Raw genomic sequence first — 13,911 nt, 5'->3', positions numbered from 1 at the left:
TACATCAAGGCGCTGCATGCACGCGCACACACTGGCCTCGAGCCCGGAGATTGCCAAGAGCGAAGGATTATTTGCAGATGGCTCGGCACCTTTGCCAGGGAGAACAGTTACATGAGACAATCAATGTTTTATTTGTGTTCTGGCCTTGATCAAACACAAATGCTTTGATTGGATCTCTGGTTGGATGTTCCGTCACACGTGGAGCTTCAGGAAGATCATTCGAGTAGCAGGTGTAGACCTTGACTGAAGCAATGCATCCAATCCTTCACTTGATCGGTGCAGGGGATTGGGGGAGATGTTGGTGGTTTGGTAAGGGCAGGGTTATCTGCTCCTGAAAGATCCTCTCGGATTTTTCAATTTTCAAAGTTGTTTTTAAGCGAACAGCTGGACAAACGTCCCTTTCACAACAGGTGAAGCATAAAGAGAAGAACTACTCCTTTTTTCCCCCTTTTTTGTTCTTGTATACAAGGTCGAGGCTCGTGTAAGAGCTAACATTGATCACAAAAAAGAAAAACTGACACATAAAACACAAGATAAAGGGAGTGGGAGAACAAGATGGAGAGTAGGGCCATCAGAAGATCTGTGGGAGGGAGAGGGCTTGGGGAGAGGAGGCATGGGAAGGGCGTGGGGGGGAAAGGTAAAAAAAAAACACGTGGAGGACACTGTTAGGATTTCCAGCAAAGAAGTCGATATTTCAAAAAAGTGGATTTGGGGTGAATTAACGGGAGTAGAAAAGATCAAGATTTAGGACGGGGGAAGATAAGAGATGGTGGTGAACAGCTGTTTTAAAGATGCTGTCCTTTCGTGTTTTCAGACTAATGGGGATGCCCAGGCAGTTTTTCATTGGTTAGGGAGCACAATCCTGGACGGGTCGCCACTCCAACCCAAGATACCCAATCTGGCTCGTTTTCTCCCAGAAATCCGGTACTCATTTTGCCAACCTCGGAAGGATGACAGGCTGAGTCAACCCACCTTGTGTTATCGTAACGGCACAACAGGGGCTCAAACCCAGAACCCTAAGATCTTTAAGCCAGCCACCTTAACCGATAAGCCAATGCCAGGCTTGGCGAAGCATAAATTAGAGCTTGAATTTTAAGAGTCGTATTTACATCGTAATCCACCGAGTGCTAAACACCTTACTTGTATTGCTTTAAGGAACGGATACCCCAAAGAAAGAAAGGTATGGGTAATGAACCCAAAAAGGAAAATGGCTGCCAAGCTGACATCCACAATACACCTGATGCCAGCCAGCAGTTGCTATGAGAACCGATTACTGGGGTTGGAGGCCCACCTAGGCCATTAAGAATGCAATTAGCACAGAGTGATGGTGATTTGCCCCAGATACCTCCCCGGTTGCCAGTCCCAACAGACAGCAGATATGTCAGGAGCTGGGTCAACAGGTCGATGTACTTCTACTCCGCATGGAATTTGAAAGATTTTAGTTCCACTGCAGGTAACGGTATAACGAAGGGATCTGCTGAGACGCTATTCGAGAGAGCGACCCATCATGCGGAGATGATATCGGAACAGACTTATTCGCTCTCATTACACTGCGGAAGCAAATTTGATGCTGATTTTCAAGTTACAGATGTCTTTAACAAGTCAGGTGCTAGGAAATTTGAACGCTTCCATCAATTGTCCTCTAAAGTTCAATCGCAACCTGATGAGAAGGGCAATTGATCGGTCGGCCTTGCATCGCTTACCGGATTGACCGGCATTAACCCGACGTGGTAAGAAATTAAGCCCAGCTCAGTATGAAGGTGCCAACAGAAACAACACAAGATCTGAACCGGTACATCTGAACGTCGCACTCGACAACTCGCCCAACAACCTTGCCCAACAACAAGGCCCTTGCCCAACCAACAAGGCCTTGGCCCTTGTCCAACAGCAAGGTGGCCAAAACAAATGACATCCCAACCCTTTTTTAATGAGCAAGGCAAGGATGGAAATGATGGATGACCTTTGTTGATGGAATTGGCATCATGTCTGCTGAAGTCTGTCCTTCTGAATGTCTTCATCGCTCGGCACCTAATGAGTATTTGGGATTTGTCACTCGCCGAAACGGCCGAGAATGTGTCTACAGCAGGACGTCTTTAGCGGTTAAAAAAAAACGAGATCCCCAGATACGTGAAGCGTCCAAGAATTGAATACGATTATTTCTAAGAAAATAAGCAAATCATTATTAGGAACCAGTATTTCGATGGACATTTTGCTTACCCAAAGGGCCGTGGGGCCTTCTCCTCAAAAGCAATGAGTGTCATGTTGGGCAAGCTAGATTGCAAAGCCTCTAGGGTTGCAGACACAAACAGGCCCCCCTGTTTGCCACCGACTGTTGAGACAACAGTGTTCATGACAGGCCATCCATCAGGATTATGACCCTTAGGCTGAGGACCATAAAGATGGTGCTATGCAACAGCTACCTATCCCTCTAGGCCACATGTACCTGGACTATTGCATAAAGGAAGCTCATCGTGCGTAGTACATGGTACACGGTACCCTTCGGTTGGTCCCACCGCTGTTTTGTATTCGCATTCCATGCTTGTACGTGGTATCTGCTTTTCCTCGTTGAATAGGAATGATCTCACAGGGACAGAACATTGGTGTTCACGCATCTTTCTTCTGCTCTCTCATTGTTTCGATCGCATCATATTGCTCTTTCAAGCGTCCCTACTTCCGTGCCACTTGACAATTCAATCGCCTCTCCTTCTGCTTCACTCATCTTACGGAACTCTCTTTTATTTCCATGTGTCAGCGATTCTGCCCTGATTTATCGATGTCGAGATTCGTCGAGGGTAGCCTTGTGGAGCCTGCAAGCGATGACTATTGATGTAAGGATAGCTTACTGTACTGCTCAAGTCGTTTTGTGGCCAAGGATCGTTCCGGGCAGTTTCCCATCCCTCTCCCAGCAGTATAGCTAGGGTAGGAATTTGGAAATTGTTCAGGGTGCTGGCGACCTTTGCGAAGGATGCCTTGAGGTCGTGAACGTCCACCAACAATTGCCGGCAGAAAGGATGCCCAGTTTCATGTCCAGCTGAGGGACAACACACACCCGACCTGTGAAACACCGGGATGGCCCAGGCCAGACGGTTTTGTCAGCCTACCATTTCCATAGCAGGCTATTAATCATGCTTCTGAAGGACAGGGATTGTACATCTTTAAGGAATATGTTGTTTACCTTTATAGTCGACAGGCAAGTCAACATTCGGAGGACGTGAAAGGTTCACACCGCCTCAACGGATTTGAAGCTGGCAGCAGTTTACGCTCAAACCCAAATCGCATTGGTAGGAAGTTCTGGAAGCTGCTCTATTTTTTCTTTTCGAACTCTCTTAAAATTTAAATGTATTGTGTGCTCCAGGTGGGATGTAGCCTCCAGGTCAGACCGAGGAAACTGTCCCAGAAAAGCACAATCTCTTAGTTAGATAAGTCACTCAGGCTTACCTGTTTGGCTTTTCCACAACCTGTGGCATTCGTTAGGTCTTCCTGCATGCCCAAACAGCCCTCACAATTGGTCTGGAATCTTTGACACCTGAGGGGCCTTGTTCCTTTGTTGGCACCTGGTGTCTCAGTGGATTTCATTAGCGAACAAATGGCATTTTGGTGGATCCTTGAAGCGCTTTGTCGGAACAGGTCCGCCGATGTCGCGGCGTCGTCGCCGGATGCGTATTGTGTTACTCCAGCTTGCTGAGACTGACAACATGACAGGCCCGTGCAGCAATTATGAAACTATGAAGCGACAGCAGCTTTGCTGGTAATTATGTTTAAGGCCCATGTGAAGAGCGGTCTTTGCTAACCAGGAAGGTGGTCAATATATGTGCTCCATTTTGATCTGGTGGACCAGGAATTCGGAACTCCACATTGGACTGTACATAACAGAGTTCAAGGGCAATGAGTCTTGGGCACTTCAAGCTCGAATTTCTCCTCCATGTTGAAATAGTTCTTCGATGCACTTTTTTTTTGGAGGCTTATTTTTTTATGCCTCCACCCCTGAAGGTGGCCGGAGGCATTATGTTTTCTGGTTCTCAGTCCGTCCATCTGTATGGGCTAAACCTCGTTTTTCTCAGCAATCACATGTCCGATTGAGACAAAACTTTCAGGGTAGGAGTGACACCCATGCAGAATGTTTCTATGATGACTGTGATGTCATAGGCCACGTGGTATAGCAGCCATCTTGGATTAAACGCAAATAATTAAAAAATTATTTCTCAGAAACCGCTGAATGGAAAAATTTGAAACTTGGCACATTGTCAAGTACTCCAAATGTGGAACAAAAGCATGATAAGGATGACATCATAGGTGAAGTGGTATACCAGCCAAAAATGTTTTAATCAAATTCCTTATCCTAAAAATTTGAAATTGCATGCACATGATCTATGACCCATTTGTTTTGAAATATCAAATTTATGACATCATAGGCCACATGGTTTGGCAGCAATATTGGATTTAAGCTAAAACCTTAAAAAAACATCTTCTCCGAAACCACGAAATCGATTGACTCGAAACTTTATGTGTCTTTGACAAGGCATAGCGATTAAAAGATGATCACGAAAACATCATTGGTCACATGGTGTGGCAGCCATATTGGAATGAAGGAAAATATTAAATAATTATATCTCTGAAACCGCTTAACCTATCGATGTGAAATTTTATAAATATCATCGAACAGCACTGTTTGAAAATGATTATGTCAAAGGTCACGTGGTTTGGCAGCCATCCTGAATAGAAACTGTTTTTAGAAATTGATGTTTGGCAGACATCCTGTTGACCTTATCCAATCAACACGAAACTTCACAAACGTGGTCCCCCACCCATACATATGCAAAGTGTACATTTTAAGGTCATGTGTTATTTGGTATGGCAGCCATATTAGCTTGAAAGCCGATATTTTAAAAAATCCCTTCTCTAAAACCGCTTCACCGATCGATGTGAAACTTGTCATGCCTGGTGAAAATGTGATACTTGAAAACAGCTGAAGGGATTTAAATCAAACGTGTTTATTTTTAGGACAGTGAACGAAGGCATCTACCCGTTGTGGGACTATGCTGAGGCATATTGGCGACACAGTTGCATTGCTCTAGCCTTGTAATTGTGGAGGCTGATGAGATCCAAACATGATTATCATTCTGAGTGGCCTTCTCAGTGAGCTTGTGTAAGCCGCAGCGAAAGATAGGTGGCGAAACGTGTGAGGCTAAGGGATTATGAGCGTCCTTCACATCCTTGACTTTGATCCAAATGTTCAGAAGCTGGTGATTGTTTCCTGACACTCCCGCACAACACAAACCTTGACAATGTGTTTGACGTCACTTGCATTTCCTTGATAAGAGCTCGACTCTCACAGCACCGCACGATATCGGGTTGATTGCTCCGGCGATCTCTGCGCTCTGGTGAGATGACAATCATGGCAGTTGCAAATATATCACCGACTTCGAAAAGTATTCTTTCACAAAACACACTCTCTTCCATTTCCCCCCCCCCCCCCCCCCTTTTTACCCTCGCCAGAGGAGAGGGTATTGCATTTGAGTCCGTTTGTTTGTTTCTTTGAAAATAATTTTTTTTCTTTTGCAAGTATGTTGTTCACTCCGGTTTGTTTGTGTGTGTGTGTGTGTGTGTGTGTGTGTGTGTGTGTGTGTGTGTGTGTGTGTGTGTGTGTGTGTTTGTGTGTGTGTTTGTGTGTGTGTTTGTTTGTCTGTCAGCTCACTTATACTTGCCTACAGGTCACAATTTTAAACCGATCTTCACGAAACTTTACCAAATGGTAGAGATCGTGGTCCGACAAAATACTATATATTTTTGGGGACAAAAGGTCCAATAGGCCAAAGGTCAACAACCATTTCAAATTTCTAAAATCCTCAATTTTCATCAGATTGACTTGAAATTTGAATAGGATTTACATATCGGTGAACTGAATTCAACCACCAACTATTTTTTTTTAGATCAACATTGGCCAAAAGGTCAACATAGGCCAAAAGTCAACCACTTTTTCTGAATTTCTAAAATCCTCAATTTTCATCCGATTGACCTGAAATTTGAATAAGATTTACATATCGGCTAACGGAATTCAACCACCAACTATTTTTGAGATCAGCTTAGGCCAAAACGTCAACATAGGCCAAAGGTCAACCACTTTTTTCAAATTTCTAAAATCCTCAATTTTCATCCGATTGACTTGAAATTTGAATAGGATTTACATATCGGCACACTGAATTCAACCACGACCTATTTTTGAGATCAGCATAGGCCAAAAGGTCAACATAGGCCAAAGGTCAACCACTTTTTTCAAATTTCTAAAATCCTCAATTTTCATCCGATTGACTTGAAATTTGAATAGGATTTACATATCGGCACACTGAATTCAACCACGACCTATTTTTGAGATCAGCATAGGCCAAAAGGTCAACATAGGCCAAAGGTCAACCACTTTTTTCAAATTTCTAAAATCCTCAATTTTCATCCGATTGACTTGAAATTTGAATAGGATTTATATATCGGCGAATTGAATTCAACCAACAACTATTTTTGAGATCAACATAGGCCAAAAGGTCAACATAAACCAAAGGGCGACAACAATTTCGAATTTCTAAAATCCTCAATTTTCATCTAAGTGACTTGAAATTTGAAAAGGATTTACATATCGGCGAACGGAATTCAACCACCAACTATTGATGAGATCAACATAGGCCAAAAGGTCAACATAGGCCAAAGGTCAACCACTTTTTTTTTAATTTCTAAAATCCTCAATTTTCATCCAATTGACTTGAAATTTGAAAAGGATTTACATATCGGATAACTGAAGTCAACAACCAACTATTTTTGAGATCAACATAGGTCAGAAGGTCAACATAGGCCAAACGTCAACCACTTTTTTTTGAATTTCTAAAATCCTCAATTTTCATCCAATTGACTTGAAATTTGAATAGGATTTACATATCGGCACACTGAATTCAACCACGAACTATTTTTGAGATCAACATAGGCCAAAAGGTCAACATAGGCCAAAGGTCAACCACTTTTTTTCAATTTTCTAAAATCCTTAATTTTTCATCCGATTGACTTGAAATTTGAATATGATTTTCATAACAGCGAACTGAATTCAAACACCAACTATTTTTGAGATCAACATAGGCCAAAAGGTCAACATAAACCAAAGGGCGACAACAATTTCGAATTTCTAAAATCCTCAATTTTCATCCGATTCACTTGAAATTTGAATGGGATTTTCATATCAGATAAATGAATTCAACCACCAACTATTTTTGGTATCAGCATAAGCCAAAATATCAACATAGGCCAAAGGTCGACCACTTTTTTCAAATTTCTAAAATCCTCAATTTTCATCCGATTGACTTGAAATTTGAAAAGGATTTACAAATCTGATAACTGAATTCAACCACCAACTATTTTTGATATCAGCATAGGCCTAAAGCTCAACATAGGCCAAAGGTCAACAACAATTTCAAATTTCTAAAATCCTCAATTTTAAATCCGATTGACTTGAAATTTGAATAGGATTTTCATTTCAGCTAACTGAATTCAACCACCACTAATTTTGGAGATCAGCATAGGCCAAAGGTCAACAACAATTTCAAAGTTCTAAAATCCTTAATTTTCATCTGATTCACTTGAAATTTGAATGGGATTTACATATCAGCAAACTGAATTCAACCACCAACTATTTTTGAGATCAGCATAGGCCAAAGAGTCAACATAGGCCAAAAGTCAACAACAATTTCAAATTTCTAAAATCCTAAATTTTCATCCAATTCACTTGAAATTTGAATGGGATTTACATATCTGCAAACTGAATTCAACCATCAACTATTTTTGAGTTCACCATAGGCCAAAAGAGCAACATAAGCCAAAAGTAAACAATTTCAAATTTCTAAAATCCTCAATTTTCATACCATTCACTTGAAATTTGAATGAAATATACACATCAGTTAACTGAATTCAACCAACAACTATTTTTGAGATCAGCATAGGCCAAAAGAGCAACAAAGGCCAAAAGTCAACAACAATTTCAAATTTCTAAAATCCTCAATTTTCATACGATTCACTTGAAATTTGAATGGGATGTACACATAAGTTAACGGAATTCAACCAACCACTATTTTCGAGATCATCATAGGCCAAAATGTCAACATAGGCCCAAGGTCAACTGCTTTTTTGAAATTTGTAAAATCCTCAATTTTCATTCAATAGACTTGAAATTTGAATCGGATTTTCATATCAGCCAACTGAATTCAACCACCAACTATTTTTGAGGTTAAAAGGATGCTCTACTGAGTGCCATTCTACTTTGTTCTGTTTTGCCAAGTGTCGCTCTACGAGTGATTTTTCATTTGTCTGTTTATCTGTTTGTCCGCACAGAATAAATATGATTTTCTCTGCAACCGTTGGTTCGATTGACAGGAAATTTTCACCATAGGTGCAACTCCACCTGTATAATTTTTTATCGATAATTATGACGTCATAGGGTACGTGGTTCGGCCACCATCTTGGAAAAACCGAAAAATTTTGCACCTCTATATCTCCAAAAGCGCTGAATAGAAAAAGTTGAGACATGACTCATTGTAAAGAAAACTCCAGGGGGAATAAAATGTTAATGATGATGTCATAGGTGCCTCTATTATGACGTCATAATTCGACAAGTACAAAACTTCATCCTATCAAGGTGAAATTTCTTGAGCGCAATGTCGGCATAAACTGGTGGAGAAAAAAAATAATGATGACGTCATCCTGGCGAGGGTTTGCAATCTCTGATTGCTCTTTTTTTGTTTAATGGTGTTGCAGCTCTAGCCCCAGCTTGACCTCTGAGCCCTCTGCATTGCATGCAATTGTGCCGAGACTGTCGCGGATTTACCTTGGTCGTTCAGCTCCTTCGAAGGTGGCCGAAGCTTACCGAACGGCCTTCGAGCGGTAGCCGACGGCCAAAGAGAATCCCTCTGGCTCAGAAGGGGTCAAAGGCCAGACACAAAGGGAATGGTGTAATGTAAGCCTGAAGGAAATTCTGTAATCAAGTTGATGTGAAAAATGAGTGTTGCTATTTCATGGAACATGGATGACTGTTAATATGCCTTTCCTTCCCGAGTAGTCATAAAGTTACCTTGTGCAAACTGGAAGGAAATACTGCACATCGGCCTACTATTATTGATAAAGCATGTAGTGTAGGCCTACCACATGGTAAACGTTTGGGCGATTCACTTACTCCAAAATAAAAGTAACAAATCAAATAATAGCATTGTAATTATACTGCAAGCGATACTACTACATGTTCGGTTGTAAGATTCAAGATGATTATGTTTTGCCATATTGGGCCACGCTTTAGTTAATAATCAAAATGGCTGCACTTGGCGGAGTTCTCTTCAGGGTTGTGCTGCATTCGTTTCAAGCCACGTGCTATTTGGGCAAGGAATGGAATCGATTGTAACACGACGATGATTAAGAGTCAATGAACGAAAAACAGGACAACAAAAGACGTTCAATATTAACACAACTACATGGCCTTTGCGCATCGGTTATCAGGCCCGAAAACTTTGCACAGCTGGTAAAAGAAGCGGCGTCGGTGGAATGAAGCCTCCACATAACATCTTCAGCCATTACATTCCAATAAGATGGCCGAGCCACAGAAATGGGCCACGGACTGAGAGCCATTGTCCAAGGATCTTCATCGGACAACTTTCATGAAATTCAAGATCTCATCAGATGTGCTGAGCACTCTTCGTTGGACAACTTTCTGGATTCAAGATCTCAGCAGTCAAGTTACATTTAATTTTCCACAGTTTTCTTTTATCTACAGGGTCTTCAGAAAGTCTTCATACCCCTTGACTTTTTCACATTTTGTTGTGTTACATCCTGAATTTAAAATTGATTAAATTGAGATTTTTTTGTCTCTGATGTACACAAAATACCCCTTAATGTCAAAGTGGGATTTTTTTTTTTTTTTTTTTTTTTACAAAATAATTAAAAAAGAAAAGCTGACATGTCTCGAGTCAATAAGTATTCAACCCCCTTTGTTGTGACACTCCAAATTGAGCTCAGGTCCATCCAATTTCCTTTGATCATCTTTTAGAAGTCTGTAGGCATGGTGTTGGCTTAGCGTTTAGGGTGCTGGCTTGGGATCCTAGGACCCTGGGTTCGAATCCTGGTCTGATTGCTGAATTAACGCCAGGGAGGTTGACTCAGCCTGTCATCCTTCCGAGGTCGGCAAAGTGAGTACCAGTTCACTGGTAATTCCCGGTGTGTCGCAAAATGCGACTAACAGGGTTGGTGGCAGGAAGGGCATCCGGCCATAAAACATTGCTTCTAAAAGGGGACCAAGGTGCCCGAAAAAGGCCAACCTCTGCTCTGCGGGGAAAAATAGCCACTAAAGGTGGTTCTATCTTTGAGATGTCTCTAAAACTTGATTGAAGCCCTCGTGTGAGCAATTCAATTGGACATGATTTCGAAAGAAACACCTTTCTATATGAGGTGCCACAGTTGACAGTGCATGTCGGAGCAGAAACTCCACCATAAACGCCAAGGGGATTGCCGTAGAATATCCGAGATAGAATTGTGAGGAGGCATAGATCTGGGGAAGGATATAAAACAATTTCTAGAATGTTGAAAGTTCCCAAGAGCACAGTTAGCTCCATCATTAGGAAATGGAAAGAACATGGAACTATGCAGACTCTTCCTGGAGCTGTCTGTCCGACCAAACTGAGCAACCGGGCAAGACGGACCTTGGTCAGGCAGGTGACCAAGAACCCAATAACCACTCGGACAGAACTACAGAGTTCCTTGGCTAAGATGGGAAAAACAGCCTCTGCAGCACTTCACAAATTTCGGCTTTATGGGAGAGTGGCCAGACATAAGCCACTCCTGAGAAAAAGGCATATGACAGCACACCTGGAGTTTACAAAAAGCACGTGAAAGATTGTGCCTCATCACTCAGAGAGCATGAGGCAAAATATTATTTGGTCTGGTGAGGCGAAAATTGTTACTGTGAAACATGGTGGTGGCAGCATAATGTGAAGGGGATGCTTTTCAGTGGCAGGGGCTGAGAGACTTGTAAAGATATAGTGAACAATGAATGGAGCCAAATACAGGCAAATCCTTGAGGAGAACCTGATTGAGAATGCAAAAGACCTTCGACTATGGCAAATATTTACGTTCCAACAGAACAATGACCACAAAGCATACAGCCAAAGCAACACTGGAATGGCTTCAGTACAAGAACATGAAAGTCCTTGAGGGGCCCAGCCAAAGGCCAGACTGGAATCCCATTGAGAATCTGTGGAAAGACTTGAAGATTGCTGTTCACCGACACTGCCCATCCAATTTGCCAGAGCTTGAGCAAATCTGCAAGGACGAATGGGGAGAAATTCCCAAATGTCAGATGTGCAAAGTTGATACAGACATAACCAAGGAGACTCGAAGCTGCAATCGCTAAGCCGCTTCCACTAAGTATTGACTCAGGGGGTTGAATACTTATGTAAATTAGATATTTCTGTATTTCATTATGAATTACTTTGCAGCAATTTCTAAAAATATAATTCCACCTTCACACCATGGGGTATTATGTGTAGATCAGTGACAAAAAAATCTCAATTTAACCCATTTTAAATTCAGGCTGTAACAACAAAATGTGAAAAATGTCATGGGGTGTGAATACTTTCTGAAGGCACTGTACATCTATTTGTAATCGACAGGATGGAAAACCAGTCCAGGCTCACTATACGAGGCAATGTTCTTTGGTGCACTGTTAGGCCCGAATTGGGCCATGCCTCGGTTCATAATTGCTACTGTTACGTGCTCCTCCCCAAACCCCGGTCACGGTGTACCTCCGAGCCCCGAGAGGAGTCACGGCAGAAAGATGTGTTATTCTGTGTGTCAAAGATAAATGGTGAAACCACACCAATTGTTACCAACACACAAGTATTGTATTAAGGTCACACAAGAATAACAGCACAAAAACAATAGTAATCAATTGTACAACCAATATATCATTCCTATGATGGTACCATCAGTTTCGTACAATATAACTCACTATGCTCCAAGTAAGCGAAAATAACATTCCCAATGTCTCTGTCCCAGCTTTAAGCCAAAGTCGATCCACGCTCCAGTGATCGTCAGAATGATGTTGTATCGAGACCAGAATCCCGTTCGGTTGACAGTCACACTGCCAAAGATGGGCAAAGGTGTCCTCAAGAGGCGACTGGGAAATCACACCTTCGGGTATGGACATTCAACGGCTCCCAATCGGCGAACCGCAAATTCCCACTCAAAATCCACGTTACACACACACACCAGGTTAACGCCTGGATGCGGTGAAATGGTTGAAGCGAGGTGAAGAGCCTACATCGATGCGAAATCAGGCGCGAGGCAAAATGGCCAACGGGCCCGTACTCGAAACGTAACGGCACTCCAACGATTCTCTTCGGAATCAACCACAAAACCTGTCATGCAGGTTTATCTGTCACAGCAATAACAACTCTGTCGCAGGAATCCCTTTCCCAGGAAACCCAAAGTTCACTTGTGACCCCCGTTCACCAGCGTTTGCTCAAGACCTCAAAGCAGCTTGGCTTCTTCTCCACCTTACTCGCTCCGCCTCTTCCTCCTCCTCTTCTTCTTTTCTTCGTCCGGTTCCCAATCCGGTTTCCGGTTTCTTTTAAAACACTAACTTTTTTTTTACCTTTTGAAAACAGTTATCTATATTTCACTTAAACGATAACAATAATAGTATATGCAACCAAAAATGTTTACAGTGGATGAGAACCACAACAACGGAAGTGACGAATCCGTAACACTCCCCCCCCTCTCTCCCCCCCCCCCCCCTCAAGAAAGAAATTTGGAACATGGTGAAAACTTTCTTTGCATGCAAAAACTTTTAACAAACAAAAGTAAAACTCACACCCAAATGATCAATTCACATGAGCAACAATAATTAATATTCCCCAAAATAAAGCAACAAAACTTCCAAACAACCTGCAGGAATTTCCAAAGTTAGTTCACTCTGGATAAAGCATCAGCAACGACATTGTCCCTGCCCTTTACATGCTCAATTTCCAAGTTGAACTCCTGCAAAGCCAAACTCCATCTCATCAACCTCTGATTTTTATTTTTCATTTTTTGAATGAAGGTTAAGGGGTTGTGATCAGTGAAGACTTTTATAGGGAAGGTAGTAGTTCCTAGATACACCTCATAATGCTGAAGCGCTAGCAGGAGAGCAAGGGTCTCTTTTTCCATGGTGGCATAATTTGCCTGGTGTTTATTAAACTTTTTGGAATAGTAGCACACCGAGTGATCTACTCCATCCTCATCATCCTGTAATAGAACTGCCCCAGCCCCCGCATCACTTGCATCAATGGCCAAATTGAATGGTTTTTGAAAATCCGGGGCTGCTAGGACAGGAGAGCTCATTAATATCGCTTTGACGTGGGCAAAGGCAGCCTGACATTTGTCATCCCAAACAAACTTGGTCTCTTTCCTCAGCAAATTCGTTAAAGGGGCTACCACATCAGAAAAATTCCTGCAGAACCGCCGGTACCAACCAGCCATACCAAAGAATCTCATAAGCTCCTTCTTCCCTTTTGGAACTTGGAAGCGATCAATGGCTTCTATCTTCGCTGTCACCGGTTGCACCTGACCCTGACCTACTACATGGCCGAGGAACACAACCTGTGCCTTTACAAACTCACTCTTAGATAAGTTGATGGTCAACCCTGCCTCGGTCAGTTTCTTGAAAAATGCATGGATTTGTTTAATATGATCTTCCATAGTCATGGTGTGGATGACGACATCATCCAGAAAAGCCTCCACCCCCTCAAGGTCTGCAATAAGCTTATTAATCAGCCGTTGAAATGTCGCAGGCCCGTTTTTCAATCCAAAGGGAAGAACCTTTTACTGATACAAGCCATTTGGTGTGACAAAAGCCGA

General features: G+C 42.2%; 1 long non-coding RNA gene across 1 annotated transcript; it reads right to left on the bottom strand.

The window, feature by feature from the left end:
• Nucleotides 1–544: 544 nt before the first annotated feature.
• Nucleotides 545–12,572, bottom strand: LOC144889843 (uncharacterized). Its single transcript, XR_013622109.1, has 3 exons — nt 12,023–12,572; nt 5,279–5,378; nt 545–597 (listed from the first exon to the last, which is right to left on the bottom strand). It is a non-coding gene; the product is annotated as an uncharacterized LOC144889843 (long non-coding RNA).
• Nucleotides 12,573–13,911: the final 1,339 nt, after the last annotated feature.

This window comes from Myxine glutinosa, chromosome 1, assembly GCF_964187855.1.
Source record: "Myxine glutinosa chromosome 1, kmMyxGlut1.1, whole genome shotgun sequence".
NCBI lineage: Eukaryota > Metazoa > Chordata > Myxini > Myxiniformes > Myxinidae > Myxine > Myxine glutinosa.
Note: the sequence above shows the minus strand (reverse complement) of the source record. Positions and strands in the feature narration are given on the sequence as shown.